The following is a 14,575-nucleotide window of genomic DNA, read 5'->3' as shown; positions in this document are numbered from 1 at the left end:
CTTTGAATCAAAATTAGAACATTAAGTTCAATTATTTTGAGCAAACAAGTAATTAGTTTATCGGAATCCAAGTTAAAATTAGACGAATGGGGTTTTCTTTGTTGGCATAAGATCTAATTATATAAAGAATCAAAAGTCACAGACAATCCGCCCCTTTTCTATATTCCTGATTATTGATCAAGAAGCCTCTATTAATAAGATAAAAGATGAAATTCTTATTTTCGTGAAATTAGGCAAATCAAAAAAATATACTCTTCTCGTCATATATAATGAAAATCTATAAAATATAGAATTTTTTCTTTTTTTATATCTTACGATAATCCTATTTTGACTAAGAATCCCTGATGGATGGGATTCTAACAAACCCTTCAATATATTCAATATAATTATAAATATAAGTAGAATCTAATTAATTTTTAAGAAACTTTTTGCTTAGTAAATGAAATTCGAAGACAAGAGCAAAAAATGAAGAAAAGAATATATCATCCATATCCTTTCAAATCTTTCATGTAGAAAGATCAAAAACTACATTATATACTTACTTAGATAGATACTTATATTTATACTTAATAGCTATTAAGTAATAATAATAATTCCAATTTAGAATTATCAAATTATAATAAGATATCTTTATATATAATAAGATATCTTTATATTATAAATATAAAATATAAATAATAATAACAGGTACAAATAGTAAATCGAGGTAACCATTCTATGACAACTCTTAACTTTCCCTCTGTTTTGGTGCCTTTAGTAGGCCTAGTATTTCCAGCAATCGCAATGGCTTCTTTATTTCTTCATGTTCAAAAAAACAAGATTGTTTAGAGCCGATGGCACAAAATCTCATCTATTTTTTTTTTCAAAACTGACGCTTGTATCATAACACATATATCTATTTAGCAAAATATGGTATAAGCGGCTTCCGCCGAAAAACTCTTATGCCTCCAAAAAATGCTATAGGGATTAATGGATTCTAGCTATTTTCAAATAGACCCGAATTGACGGATAGCTGAACTGTAAAGTTGGTCTATCTATATCTATTTGGCTATCTTTAGTGAGATCGTACGAAGGGTATGTTATTAGTTTAGATCTAACGAATTTAATGAATTACTCCTAAAGGATCACATCAAACTAGTGCTAGTTGATGCGAGTTACTTCGGAAAAAAAAGGACTAAAGTCAAATTCATTTGGGGTATTCTCTCAATTCCAAAAAAAATCAACTGGATCAAGTATGAGTTGTCGATCAGAACATATATGGATAGAACCTATAACAGGGGCTCGAAAAACAAGTAATTTATGCTGGGCTGTTATCCTTTTTTTAGGTTCATTAGGATTCTTATTGGTTGGAACCTCGAGTTATCTTGGTAGAAATTTGATATCTTTATTTCCGTCTCAGGAAATAGTTTTTTTTCCACAAGGAATTGTGATGTCTTTCTACGGAATCGTGGGTCTTTTTATTAGCTCCTATTTATGGTGCACAATTTCGTGGAATGTAGGTAGTGGTTATGATTGATTTGATAGAAAAGACGGAATAGTGTGTATCTTTCGTTGGGGATTTCCTGGAAAAAATTGTCGGGTCTTCCTACAATTTCTTATAAAAGATATTCAGTCTGTCAGAATAGAAGTGAAAGAAGGTATTTATGCTCTTCGTGTCCTTTATATGGATATCAGAGGCCAGGGAGCCATTCCATTGACTCGTACTGATGAGAATTTTACTCCACGGGAAATGGAACAAAAAGCTGTTGAATTGGCCTATTTCTTGCGTGTACCAATTGAAGTATTTTAAGAAATGAGCCGGAATGCTTTCTCAGCAGGAGGGCAAAAACGCAAGAATGCTCTTTTTCCATAACATAACTTAATTGAGGTTTCTTCAGAACATTCATTCGAGTCAAAGCAAACATATATGGAACAAGTATAAAAAAAAACTATTTTGGGGATCTTTTAGATGTATCGAAATATACATAACTCAATTCAATAAAAAAATAAGAAACAAATCGAAATATCTCATAATCAACCATTTAGAAATAAGGAAATTCCACCCCTTTTAACTTGTTGGAATTGAGACTTTAGAGATCATATCTTGTAATTTTTTCGAAGCTTATTTTTATACTTTTTGTGCTCCTTAATGACCAAAAAATTGAATCTCTTATAATGATAATTAGCAAATTTATGTCGTTTTTTGTCACTCATTTTTCACAATATTCTTCAGAAATTTCCCTCAATTATTCTATCCCTGACTACTCAGAGTAAGTTCAATTTTTTCGAAATATTAGAGATTTTTATATAATGATAGAAAAGGAGTTCTTTCGTCTCAAAATCTGAATAATATTATTCATTATTTCAATTTTTTGGACATTCATCGAAAGGAGATATGTGCTTCGAATTTGACCAATTGAGATATAGGTAAACATTCTTTTTTGATTATTTATCCATTCCAATTTTTCGTCTATTTCTGTATTTTTTTTCTAAATTCATAGGTTCGATAACTTGTAACTGATGCGGGAGAGAAATATTAGATTACATAGAGTCGACGAATGAGATATGTTCATTAACAATTCAGAGATGAAAAAATGGAAAAAAAGAAAGCATTCACTCCTCTATTATATCTTGCATCTATAGTATTTTTGCCCTGGTGGATTTCTCTATCATTTCAAAAAAGTATGGAATCCTGGGTTACTAATTGGTGGAATACTAGGCAATCTGAACCTTTTTTGAATGATATTGAAGAAAAGAGTATTCTAGAAAAATTCATAGAATTAGAGGAACTCCTCTTCTTAGAGGAAATGATTAAGGAATACTCGGAGACACATCTACAAAACCTTCGTATAGGAATTCACAAAGAAACAATCCAATTAATCAAGATACACAACGAGGGTCGTATTCATACGATTTTGCACTTCTCGACAAATATAATTTGTTTCATTATTCTAAGTGGTTATTCTCTTTTGGGTAATAAAGAACTTGTTATTCTTAACTCTTGGGTTCAGGAATTCCTATATAACTTAAGTAACACAATAAAAGCTTTTTCTCTACTTTTATTAACTGATTTAAGTATCGGATTTCATTCGCCCCATGGTTGGGAACTGATGATTGGCTTTGTCTACAAGGATTTTGGATTTGTTCATAATGAGCAAATTATATCTGGCCTTGTTTCCACTTTTCAAGTCATTCTAGATATAATTTTCAAATATTGGATTTTCCGTTATTTAAATCGCGTATCTCCGTCACTTGTAGTGATTTATCATTCAATGAATGATTGAAAAATTATCTACCTAATCCAATTAGAATGTTTCTTACTTTGCAGTTGTACATAAGCAAAGCATTTAAAATCGTACTCACTCTTTATCTTTCTACCCATCCCGGTGATTCATCCTATATATTAATCCAGTCAAATTATTCCAGTAAATAACAGAATCGTGGATAGGAAACTCCATTAGTGACCTACCCCAATTTATTGTATAAATTTTCGGGATCAATGGTTGGACCATGCAAACTAGAAATAATTTTTCTTAGATAAAGGAACAGATTACTCGATCTATTTCCGTATCGCTCATGATATATATCATAACTCGTGCATCCATTTCAAATGCATATCCCATTTTTGCACACAAGGGCTATGAAAATCCACGAGACGCGACTGGACGTATTGTATGCGCCAATTGCCATTTAGCTAATAAACCAGTGTATATTGAGGTTCCGCAAACGGTACTTCCCGATACTGTATTTGAAGCAGTTGTTCGAATTCCTTATGATATACAACTGAAACAAGTTCTTGCTAATGGTAAAAAAGGGGCTTTAAATGTGGGGGCTGTTCTTATTTTACCAGAAGGTTGTGAATTAGCCCCTCCTGATCGTATTTCCCCCGAGATAAAAGAAAAGATGGGCAATCTGTCTTTTCAGAGCTACCGCCCAAATCAAAAAAATATTCTTGTCATAGGCCCTGTTCTTGGTCAGAAATATAGTGAAATCATGTTTCCTATTCTTTCCCCGGACCCTGCTACTAAGAAAGACATTCACTTCTTAAAATATCCTATATACGTAGGCGGAAACAGGGGAAGGGGCCAGATTTATCCTGACGGGAGCAAGAGTAACAATACAGTTTATAATGCTACAGCATCCGGTATAGTAAGCAAAATCCTACGAAAAGAAAAGGGGGGATACGAAATAACAATAGCGGATGCATCGGATGGACGTTAAGTGGTTGATATTATCCCTCCGGGGCCAGAACTTCTTGTTTCAGAAGGCGAATCTATCAAATTTGAGCAGCCGTTGACAAGTAATCCTAATGTGGGCGGATTTGGTCAGGGAGATGCAGAAATAGTACTTCAAGATCCATTACGTGTACAAGGCCTTTTGTTCTTCTTAGCATCTGTTATTTTGGCACAAATATTTTTGGTTCTTAAAAAGAAACAGTTCGAGAAGGTTCAATTGTCCGAAATGAATTTCTAGACTCGCGGATTTATCGACCTCAAGTTTGTAAAAAGAACCAAATTTTTTTTAGTAATTATGATTATCTATGATAAAAAATAAAATTCTAAAAAGCCTTTTGTTTGTTTATACTCTTTTTCTACGAGATGCCGGGAATTCCTTGTACCACATTCCTAGCCACAGTATGTAGATTGTGAAGAAGACTATTTGACTTGACCCCTTCTTTCTTTGTTTTTGTTTTTTTATAAAAATTTGGGGTGATGTTATTATGTTGCTATTGGCAGATTAAAATGTCATAAAATGCATTTGAGTCTAATACAATGGACTTCGGCTAGATCCTATACAAAAGTAAACGCAAAATAGAACGGATAATTGAAGGGAACAAATATTTCTGGGAGGGGTTATTCGTCTTCCTAGTCTTCGACACAAGAAAGGGGTGTGAAAAATCCTTTTTTTGTGTCGAAATAATAATGATGCTTGATACTGTTCGTCAAACATTCCTAGTGTTAGTTTCTATTTTTTACAGACGTATCAAAACGTTTTTTTATAGTTATTACGTATTTTATTTATTCTTATCTTATAATAATTACGTATACTATAAATAAAAAGTGGTGGACAAATAAAAGAGGAGGGGAAAATCTGTTGAGTAAATAGAACTTCTTCAATGAACTTATAAAAAAAAATATTCTAATTATTAAGAACTCAACGGGACCTTCTCCCTCAAATCAGACAAACAAAGAAGGGAATCCGTTGAGTTCTTACGCTTTCATGTCTACAACTCAATTCATCCGATTACTACAGGGATGAGCCCAATCCGGAATATGAACCATAAAAGAAAACACCTACTAAACTGATCACAAGAATACCAACTACAGTACCTATTATCCAAAGAGGAATTCTTCCAATAGTATCGGCCATTTACCCCACTTCCCTCCACATTTCATCAAGTGGTCATGCTAGAGACATAAACAGTCATGGATAATTATGAGATGAGATCCTTCCGAATGGGGCAAGAGAAAGAATACCTAGAACGATTAGTCTATTATTTTAGTTCTCTCTCCTTTTCTTAATTGAAGAAATAATTGGAAAATAAAATAGCAAGTACAAAAATGAGTAATAACCCCCAGTAGAGGCTAGTACGATTCAATTCAACATTTTGTTCGTTTGGGTTTGATTGTGTCGTAGCTCTATAATTTGGATTAGGTTTATCGTTGTATGAACTGCATTGCTGATATTGACCCCAAAAAAGAAATGGTAGGTACAGCTAGGCCGTGAACAGTCAACCATCGCACTGTAAAAATTGGATAGGTTCGATCTATGGTCATTGAAGCCTCCTAAAAAGATCTACTAAATTCATCGAGTTGTTCCAAAGAATCAAAACGGCCGGTGATTAATGGAATTCCTTGTCGGTTTTCTGTGAAATACTCGTTTGGCCGAGGGCTTCCAAACACATCGTAAGCTAAACCTGACGAATAACCAACCCGCAATGAATGGGGAAGGTATAGTAATGCTATGAATGACCCAATAGCGAATACTGGTAATAATATCAGCAAAAGAACGTTCTCCTGTGACATGCTGAGCTCCACATATTCTTGTACAGTCAAAAGGGGATCGATTCCGTAAAAGATTGGATCAGTAAATGGAAATTCACTGAAAAAATCTTTGTGAGATCGTCAATATTGTACCGAGGGCGTCTTTAGAGTATACCGAATCAGTATAGCTATCCTTCTTCTGACACAACAACGCGCTTTCAATGAGTATTGGAAGGAGGTGCTAAATAATTTCTTTCTTCCGTTACTTGTTGTATATCGATGTAAAATAATGTCCCATTCAATAGAAAATTATTAAATTGAAAATAATCTATTTCTCACCATTATGAGTTTAGGGCTAGAAACTGAGGATCAGGTAAAATATGAATCTGATAAGGTAGTTTCTAATAATTCATGAAATTGATTAGAATATTCCCACAATTGTAAGTAGATGTGAGATCTATAAATCTTTGTTATTCATAGTTGTAGAAGCGGTTTTTGTTGGAATCTTTTTTTTTTCTTTTAAGGAATTGGTTAATCGTCCGGTAACAAGTAAGAATAGCAAATTTTATTCGATAAACGAAAAAGAACAAAGAATGAAATAATTGGAATCACTAATAGTGCATGCAGTGTTGTATTAGATCAAAATCGGAAGGTTCTTTCTTGACCTAACTACAAAAATGCAGATTTTTGGAAAGATACAAAATAGAACTTCTAAAGCAAAATAGAATAGAAATGACTAGTCTTAGAATATAGTTGAACCAAAACACCTATTTTTTTTTCGAGTGATCATGTGATAACTTTTTGTTCTCATTCATTCAAGATATTATATAAGTGAACCTATTACGGAATCTAATTAGTTAAAATCAAAGTAAAAGTTTTATAAGATTACTGTTCGCTCTAAAATATAAAATTGATTCGATACAATAATAATAAAAAAAGAAATGATAAAAAGAGGAATAATTTAATAATTTCATTCCATGATGATTCGAAAAGACTTTCATTTTAAAACGAAATTAAATGACCCAGTTCTTATTATTCGTTTCTAAGTTGAGTTGAAAAATTATCCAAGAATGAATTCGCTGATTGGCGGTATGGGTAGATGTTACAGATGATTAATCCATTTTTTTTTATACATTTGTGACTTTCTCCTTGTTAGTGCTGTCTATAATGATAGACCAATCAAAACCTTTCAATTGGACTTATTCTTTCAATTAGTATATTTTTTTTTATCTCCTATTTTGCAAAAAAGGAAACTCAGGTAAGTGCTTTTTTATAAACATATGTATAAAAAGAACATATTTCATTTAGCTCCTTCATGCTTACCATAACTAGTTATTTCGGTTTTCTACTGACGACTTTAACTATAACCTCAGCTCTATTTATTGGTCTGAGCAAGATACGACTGATTTGAAATTCATTGCACAATTCATAAAAGGAAATCTTTTCGCGAACTTCTGTGTATTTATAGTTACTTACCGTGTCCATTGCCAATTCTTGGTCATTGAGATTCATGGTAATTCCAGTGTTGTAAAAATCGGTCTAGGCGGCCGCCTAGGCGCTAGGCGGTTTGCAACTGATTACGATTAGGGGTGCTAGGCGGAAATTGGTCAATATCGGTCAAACTCGGGCTAGGCGGTCCTCGGCGGTCCTTGGCGGTCCTTGGCGGGAAGATTTTAAAAAATTCAAATTTTCAAATTTTCAAATATTATACCAAAATTTTCAAAACTTTAAAACTTTAAATTTTTAAATATTCAAATTTTCAAATATTATTACCAAATATTTCAAAAATTCAAATTTTAAAAATTTTAAATTTTCAAATACTATTTTTTCTTAGGATATATTAAGTTTTAATATAGTTTTATTAGTAATTTATGGTCCCCGATTAATCCTCCGATTAATCCCCGCCAAACCGATTAATCGCTTGGCCCCAGTCGACCGCCGAGCTACCGCCGAGCGATTTTTACAACCTTGGGTAATTCAGATTAATATTTAGGTATAGATATTACCTCTTTTTTCTCCTTTCAAACAAATTGAAATGATTGAAGTTTTCCTATTTGGAATCGTGTTAGGTCTAATTCCTATTACTTTGGCTGGATTATTTGTAACTGCATATTTACAATATAGGCGTGGTGATCAGTTGGACCTTTGATTAGATTAATTAACATATCTTTTTTTGATTGACCTCCTCCTTTCTTTAATATCCAGGAGGTCAAATTCAGATTGTCGTTCCAGTTAGTGCTTCAACCGAATTCGATCGAAGAAGATCCGAATCACGCTCTGTAGGATTTGAACCTACGACATCGGGTTTTGGAGACCCATGTTCTACCGAACTGAACTAAGAGCGCTTTCTTATCATAAAAGATAAGACTGTAAATAAAAGGATTGGCCCCAATACATCTTGTATGCATACACTATAATAGTATCATAACAATGAAAGATTCTATATGATATGTCCAATGTGAATTGATCTCAAAAAATCCCTTGTTACTGCTCAAAGGAGCAGTAATAGGTAGGGATGACAGGATTTGAACCCGTGACATTTTGTACCCAAAACAAACGCGCTACCAAGCTACGCTACATCCCTTCCATTGGTCTACAGTGTCATTGTAGAGAATTCTTGTCTTGTTTTCCACATCGTTATCTCCTCTATTAAAATCTAGAATTTTTATGTCCATTTCGTCTTTTTGTTCTCATTTAACATATAATAATAGTAAAATACTTCTATCTATATGAAAAATGGAATGGAACCCCTAGGAAAAATAAATGAGTTGGGGGAATATTGGGGAAGAAAGGACTTTCTGTATTTAACAAAAAGTCAATCTTATTTACTGGATGATTGTACATTTCAATATGTTTATGTATTACAATAAAATGAAGGAGGTTTTTCAATCCGAGATCTAAAAACATATCTTTCCGTAGCACCGGTATTAAGTACTCTATGGTTCGGTTCTTTGGCAGGTTTATTGAAAGAGATTAATCGTTTTTTCCCGGATGCGTTGACGTTCCCTTTTTTTTCATTCTAGTTATTGACGTGGGAAGGAATAAAGAAGATTAGAGATACAATTAAATACCAGCCCCCCTTCTTTTCTCTTTTTTCCCTTTAAAAAATTTTAAAATAGGGGAGGAAAGAGAAAGAATAAAAGTGCATTCAACAGCTGCGAGACTCGGGTTCAGGTTGGAATTAAATTAATATGAAATTTCTATGTATTCAATTTCTATGGAAGTAGAATACAAACTGTGGTTCTAGGGAAAGAGTATTATATAAGATACTTATATGAAATACTGTACTGTGATTTGAAATCTAGTTTAGAAATCTTTCTATCTTATTTGCTATATTGATTGTAGTGAAATCTTGCATAAGAGGATAGTAAGTTACAAATTCTATTTTGTTTTTTCCTTCCTTTCTTCTTTTTCGTTTCGGATTGAAAGAGGAAGAGTTGAGTAAATGAAAAATCCAAAGGAGGTTCATGGCCAAGGGTAAATATGTGCGAATACCGGTTCTTTTGGAATGTACCACTTGTGTTCGAAACGGTGTTAATGTTAATAAGGCATCAACGGGCATTTCCAGATATATTACTCAAAAGAACCGGCACAATACGCCTAATCGATTGGAGTTGCGAAAATTCTGTTCATATTGTTACAAACATACGATTCACGGGGAGGTAAAGAAATAGATCGAACCGAGCACTTGCGCCCTTATCTATCTTACAAGGAAAAGGAAAAAATGACATTATATATAACATATTTAACATAGTTAAAGATAATTATAAACAAACCAAATCCTATTTTTTATTCTAATTAGAGATACGGCTGAAATAGGATTTTAGGGATAAGAAATAAACTAACCAAACCATGGATAAATCCAAGCGAATATTTCTTAAATCCAAGCGATCTTTTCGTAGGCGTTTGCCCCCGATCCAATCGGGGGATCGAATTGATTATAAAAACATGAGTTTAATTAGTCGATTTATTAGTGAACAGGGAAAAATATTATCTAGACGAGTGAATAGATTGACCTTGAAACAACAACGATTAATTACTATTGCTATAAAACAAGCTCGTATTTTATCTTTGTTACCTTTTCTTAATAATGAGAAACAATTTGAAAGAACCGAGTCGACCACTAGAACTCCTAGTCTTAGAGCCAGAAAAAGATAGGTTTACTCTTTATTCACTTGAATTCGAATTCCCATCCGAACTCAAACGGGGATTGATATTTTGTTGGAAAAATCCAAGAATCCGGATTGAATTCTCGTGTCGTAAGAAAACAAATAATAATCTGGGAAGAATAAATTTTTTTATTTAACTTGTTGATTCATATTTATTTTGACTACTTTCTCATATCTTATCATATTCTATTCATTTTTATTCGACCTTCCCGGAGTTCATTCTTCGGGAAACTCCGTTTAACCGGTGGATTCCCTCCAACCTACTTCTTTTATGATCTCATTGGAAATCATATAAAGACAATTCCTATTTGATATAGCTATTTGTGCAAGTATTTTACGATTAAGAAGCAACTGTCTCTTGTACAGGCCGTTTATTAATCTACTATAACTATAGCATACCCCCCTTTCACGAATTGCTGCATTTATTCGAGTGATCCACAAACGACGAAAATTGATTTTTTGCTTATCCGTATCCCGATGAGCCGAAACCAAAGCTCTTATTTTTTGTTGAGTAATAGTTCGAGTAAGTCTTGAATGAGCCCCCCGAAAGCTTGATGCAAATAAACGAATTTTTGTTCTACGTCTCCGAGCGATATATCCCCGTCTAATTCTGGTCATTGAATAAATGAAACTTTCACGAATAACTAATAGATTTCCTTTCTTTCGGTTATTCTTTTGCCCCTTTCCTAGTATATTAATAACAAAACAGAATTTTCCAATGTATAAACTAAAAATTCCAACGGCTTTGGCTACTATAACCTTCCCAACCACGATTTTTTCTTTTTTATAGGCGTTTCGCCTCGAAATACGAAATTGTACTAGACTAGGTATTAAAAATAAATAAAAAAAATAGCAATGATAAAGAAATAGTGGATTCCATCGTTTCTATGGTTACTTCTTAAACGGTGAGGTCTTCTCTATACACCAGAGCCTTTACTTCATTTAATCAATGTTATTGCTAACTTGTATAGTTCACATTCTTCGGCTCTACCCATGAATTATCCAGTAATAGGTCTTTCACAACGAGATCTACCTATACAGTAACGGTATTTAATTATGAAGGTTGGCTGGGTAAGCTGACCTGTTAGTCTGTTCTTGCAAGAGGGGTCTATATTAACTAAGATTTCATCTGCTTAATGGATAACCATTTGCTACCAATGGAGAATTGCTTCTCATCTTGAATTGAGGTGAGTGGATTTACACCAATAGAAACCATAAATTTCATACACAATAAAAGGGATATGCTCCATTTTCTTATTTTTAGATAGGAAATGTAGTTCGTTTTCCGTTCTATCCTATTTGATCATTGATATTCGAACATGGCTCTCTTTCCTTTTTTCTAGTTCATGATCTAAACGAGTCGCACATACACCCTAGTACATGTTCCTCGACGCTGAGGGCATCCCCGAAGCGCGGGGGATTTTGTGACATTTCTAATTGGTTGTCTTGTATTTCTAATAAGTTGTTTAATCGTTGGCATGTTGAATCATATACATAATGGACTGGTTTAGATCGATCCTAACTGCATGATTATGAATTCCTTTTATTGAATAGAATAGTAAATAAAAGTCATAATATATTAATATGAAACTCGGTAGGGGTAATTTCAAATCACGAATTGATGCGAAATCCCGGCTATGCTATTGTCATTCAACCGCTACAAGATCAACATTTCCATAAGCTTGGGCCTCTGTTGCTGACATAAAAACATCTCTTTCCATGTCTTCGGAGACAACCCACAGGGTTTGCCCGTTCTTTGTACATAAACCCTTGTCAGGGTTTCATGTAGTTTCAGCAGTTCTCCCACTTCCAGGATGAATTCTCCCGTTGCTACTTCAGAAAAAGAACCAGCAGGTTGATGGATCATTACCCTGATGATATAAGAAAATAAAAGGTTTCTTTATTTCGCATGATAAAGGAAAGATAAAACAAAGATAAAATAATAACAAGAGAAAAAGATAGAATCGAACAACCGTACGGGCATTATGCATTGCATACGGCTCTACAATAAAATTGACCCTTACCTTACATCAAATAAAGAAAAAATAGGATCGATCAGACCCCGATCGGTAAATGATCAACTTACCACCCTTCCTTTCGGAGGAATTCAAAAATACTATGATGGCTCCGTTGCTTTATATATTTATTTTATTATATTTTTTTGTCTGTGATTTGTCTGTGATTAAGCAATCCCAAAGTTGCTTTTTTATTTGATCAAATAAACTAAGGAAAAAAGAATTTTGTTTTTTTTTCGCTCTATAAATATTGTTAAGAGACCTCTGGTGTGAAAAAAAGTTTGTGACGCTGAACTGGACTTCCGATAAGAAAATCGGAAATACCTTTTTCTCATATTACTCTCTCGATACATAATCTAATGTTTTGAAAACAAAATTTCTTATATCGAATTCAAAGTGTCATGCTATTATTAATTAATATTCATATTTCATATTGCGAAGGCATAGTCTTCTTTTTTCTCTCAAATAAAAGCCTCATTGGCGCCAAGCGTGAGGGAATGCTAGACGTTTGGTAATTTCTCCTCCGACCAGGATAAAAGATCCCATTGAAGCGGCTGATCCCATGCATATTGTATGTACATCTGGTTGCACAAATTGCATAGTATCATAAAGAGCCACCCCTGGTATTACCCATCCGCCAGGAGAGTTTATAAACAAATACAAATCTTTGGTATCATCCTCGATACTGAGATATATCATAAGACCAATAAGTTGATTCGAGATCTCGCTATCAACCTCTTGACCTAAAAAAAGTAATCTTTCTCGATAAAGTCGGTTGATTAGGGTCAAATCCCTTCGGAACCGTACAGGCGTCTTTTGATGCATACGGTTCAAAAAAAAAGAATCAATGTGTAGATTCCAATACTTTTTATTTTTTCATAGCAAGTTCCTTCTAACTTATAAAAAAGGATTTTCTTTTATTTTTCACTAAACACGAGTTTGTCTTCCTTTCCTTATTAACGTATAATATCAAAAAATAATTCATTAAACTTATCCAATTAACTTCTCATTGATGGATTCTTTCATCGCGATTCAATCCAAATCACGATGTTATTTTCTTGTTCTTAAATGGGCCTCTTTAATCTTTTTAGGTTTATGCTCTACTCCGGGTAAAGATCCGCCCGATTTTGATTTGCACATATAGTACAAATGCTCCCAGTACCACTTCTTTTTCTTATGCCTTCTTTTTTTTTTTAATTCACGCATTCCATAAAATAGTTGACGGCTTCATGCATATTACTCGATTGATTAAGAGTTTGAAATAACTTCTACTTACAAAAAAGGATTTCTTTCAAATCAAATAAAAATAGGAATCCTTTATTATATAAAATAGATATATTATCACTTGGTTTTTTTTAAACGGAGCCTGGATACTTCAATGTAGTAGTCCAATTAAGCCAACCATAAATTCTTCTAATTGATAATAGTAATTTGAATCCCCCCCAAAAATGGATCTAATTGCACTTCACGCTCCAAATTTTTGATGATTCAATTAATCTTTTGTGGGCGAAACAGAGGATATCTCGATTGGGGAGAAAACGGGGAAATCCCATATGACCCAATATATCTGACAAGTCGCACTATATGTCAACCCAAGATGCATCTTCCTCTCCAGGACTTCGAAAAGGTACTTTTGGAACACCAATAGGCATTAAATGAAAGAAAAAAGAACTCAGTACTAGATTTTACTTTGATGTGGAAACGTAACAAAGCCTTTATTATCTTTATAATTATCTTTATAATATTGTACTTTATCCTAATCATATTTTATTATCATATTTTATTCATAAATTAGAAAAATTTATAAAGAAAGTCAGAAAACATAAGGGAAAATTATTACGAATAGTGTCCTTTAATGATGAACAAGTATGGGCACATTCGCTCATATAAAATGGCATTAACCTCCCCATTGCGTATTGGTACTTATCGAGTATAGAATAAATCTGCTTCTCTTTGTTCCTACGAACAAAATTGTTCCATTATTACCAACAGAATAGAACAAATATGAACCCTTGCGTTGAAATAATCCACTAAAGAGGGGGTCCATAACATAGTCATAGTATATTTCCAATCCAATAAAGTTACGTAGTGTCTTTTTTCTTTCATAAAGGGGTATTTCCATGGCTTTGCCTTGGTATCGTGTTCATACCGTTATATTGAATGATCCCGGACGGTTGCTTTCTGTTCATATAATGCATACAACTTCGGTTGCTGGTTGGGCCGGTTCTATGGCCTGTATGAATTAGCAGTTTTTGATCCTTCTGACCCTGTTCTTGATCCAATGTGGAGACAGGGTATGTTCGTTATACCCTTCATGATTCGTTTAGGAATAACCAATTCATGGGGTGGTTGGAGTATCACGGGGGGGACTATAACCAATCCGGGTATTTGGAGTTACGAAGGTGTGGCTGAAGCGCATATTGTGTTT

At 33.6% G+C, this 14,575-nt stretch overlaps 2 non-coding genes and 1 pseudogene across 3 annotated transcripts; all 3 read right to left on the bottom strand.

The window, feature by feature from the left end:
* Positions 1 to 8,234: 8,234 nt before the first annotated feature.
* Positions 8,235 to 8,308, bottom strand: TRNAW-CCA (transfer RNA tryptophan (anticodon CCA)). Its single transcript has one exon. It is a non-coding gene; the product is annotated as a tRNA-Trp (tRNA).
* A 165-nt stretch (positions 8,309 to 8,473) lies between these two features.
* TRNAP-UGG (transfer RNA proline (anticodon UGG)) lies at positions 8,474 to 8,547 on the bottom strand. Its single transcript has one exon. It is a non-coding gene; the product is annotated as a tRNA-Pro (tRNA).
* A 3,231-nt stretch (positions 8,548 to 11,778) lies between these two features.
* On the bottom strand, positions 11,779 to 14,231 carry LOC145010660 (ATP-dependent Clp protease proteolytic subunit-like; annotated as a pseudogene). The gene is made up of 3 exons (XR_013663874.1): positions 13,729 to 14,231; positions 12,632 to 12,925; positions 11,779 to 12,003 (listed from the first exon to the last, which is right to left on the bottom strand). The product of XR_013663874.1 is annotated as an ATP-dependent Clp protease proteolytic subunit-like (transcript).
* Positions 14,232 to 14,575: the final 344 nt, after the last annotated feature.

This window comes from Lactuca saligna, chromosome 8 (assembly GCF_052625555.1).
Source record: "Lactuca saligna cultivar CGN05327 chromosome 8, ASM5262555v1, whole genome shotgun sequence".
Lineage (NCBI taxonomy): Eukaryota > Viridiplantae > Streptophyta > Magnoliopsida > Asterales > Asteraceae > Lactuca > Lactuca saligna.
This window is presented reverse-complemented; position numbering and strand designations above follow the sequence as displayed.